Here is a 2,500-nt window from a genome sequence, read left to right as displayed (position 1 = left end):
CAGTGTTGACTTTAACAGAGTCGCAAGATAAACCTGATACATATTCTGCACAGACCAACGGAGAAACCTGTAACCAATCGAATAAGCTACGTGAAAACACAACCAATTCTCTATGAAACTGCACCCTACAGTAACCATTACAATCTGCATAGAAAATACCGTGGGTCCGTGAGACAAAATAACGTTTTTTTTTTTTAGTAGATGAACCTTTCAGGAGCTTGGGGTCTGGAGATAAATTAATTTATAGAAACAGGAACTTGGTGGTGAAAATAGTGGGAACCTGTACCTTGAAGTCTCAAAAAAAAAAAAAAAAAATACAGCAGTGACATTTTTCCAACTTTAAATCTCTATCTGGTTGAAGATAAACTCAGTGTGTTTAACATAATTGCTGACAAGTTGCCATTACCTTTGAGACGTTGGAAGTCGAAGAAAAATGTCGGTAGCTTGGCACAGTCACAGAAGTCGTCGGAGATGGGACATACTGTTAGACTTTTTAAAAATGTTTGAGAATAAATCTCTAAGAAGAGAAAAACTGAAATATTTGGCAATGATAGTTCACTGTTTGAGACTAATGGAAGTACATTGAGACTAATGGTATTGCATTATCAGAAATGATGTCCGTATTAATTTCAACAGTTAAGAGGTGTTTCTGTACTTCGCATGTATGGCATTGCTGTTGCTATTGGGCTCATTGCCAGTCTCTGGTTGCGCGGACGGTGTTCCAGCCGTAGCCATCCTCTTTTTATCATTATTTTTTGTACATCAGGATCCGCACTGTGCTATAATCCAATAGTGTAATTTGAGAGAGATTTGACAGATATTTCAAGCGATCTCTTAGATTCTCCCTCCCCGTGTATGTGGCAGTGACACTGATGAAGAATTATAATTTTTGTGGAGTTTTGTGAATATTGTGTTGTTGAGTGCAAAGCGAGCAACAAAAGTAGCGATTTTGTGTACTTCCGGAATGATCATTGTGCGGTAGTAGCGTGACGTCTTTTCCGCAAAATGACATCATTGTAGTTGTTTTAAAGCATAAATTAAATTTTATTCAACGTTCTTCAGATCATGAACGGGAGATTATTTACGATCATTGTTTAACGTGTCATATAGGCATAATAAATCCAAATGTAATTACAGCTGTAAGTATATAACGTCAATGGATTGCTATAAATACCATTGCAAACTTGTAAGAAAACTATGTTTGTCGTTTAACCTGCTAATAATAGAAACCAAAATCTCCCTTAAGTGACACTAATACTACCTTGAAATGGGAGGTGCACATTGAATAATATAGCTCTAGATATGCAATACCCAAGAGATGAATGGAAATGATGGTGTTGCTAATATCTGGGGTTCATAGAACTGCTTAGTCAGATATTGATCGGGAACTAAACAATAATGATGATGATGATGACAAAATTCTTTCAAATTTTGGTACTACGCCAGCTATTTTGAGGAGAAAGTAAAAAGCCGATAACATAAATTCCACAACTTCCCTGATTCTTTATTTTATCGATTCCGAAAGAATGAAAGCAAAAGCTGGCCTCGACAGAGTTTGAACTTGGAACGTAAAGAACCAGAAGAAATGCTGTTATGCATTTTGTCGAACGCTCAAAATATTCTGCTTGCTCATGGCTTCAAATTTTAATGAGGAGGACGAAGACAACGATGACGACAACGATGATAATGATGACGATGATAATGATGACGATGATAATGATGACGATGATAAAGATGACGACGACGACGATGATGATGATGATGATGACGGCGACGATGATGACAACGACGACGATGATGTATGAAACCATTGATGATGATGAAAACATTTAATTATACAAACATCCCATTGCAATTATACATGGGTCCCATTGCGGGGAGTTTCAACTAACCATTTAGAAGAAAAGGTGAACATGGTCGTTAGGGAGTAAAATATTTTCTCTCCCCGAAAAATAAGAAGGAAAAAGCTAATTTTTAGGGGTATATCTAAAGCAAGGTTATGCATGTGTTATTGTCGAGAAGAATCATTACAAGTAAAAGTGAAACTCCAAGTCTTTTAATTACATATTGTCGAAGATCATGTTTCCTTGTTATGAGCAATGACTGTGTGTATTCGTACGACTGACAGAATCACGTTTATCATCTACTGACTGGAGAATATTTACTTCTAGTAGTATCTGCTGCGTGAGGACAGTCGATGGCTAGATACGAACTTTTAACGTCTCAGCCAGTGATTGCTATTCTGTCGTGTCCCATCATCTGCGGCACGTAGGTAGTCGACTGAACGAACAGGCGCGATTTCGCAGAACGGTTGTTCGAAATACACAATGACAGTAATCTAATATTCTAGACACCTTGGCACCAGCTGTTGCTTCTGATCATTTTGCTTATTTCATTACTAACAAGAGTATCTACAAAATGGCGTGTGCTAGCGCGTACACACACACACACACACACACACACACACACACACACACACACACACACACACACACACACA

Source organism: Octopus bimaculoides, chromosome 1 (genome assembly GCF_001194135.2).
Source record: "Octopus bimaculoides isolate UCB-OBI-ISO-001 chromosome 1, ASM119413v2, whole genome shotgun sequence".
In the NCBI taxonomy this organism is placed as follows: Eukaryota; Metazoa; Mollusca; class Cephalopoda; order Octopoda; family Octopodidae; genus Octopus; species Octopus bimaculoides.
The sequence above is the reverse complement of the archived record's forward strand: the minus strand, read 5'-3'. Positions refer to the sequence as shown.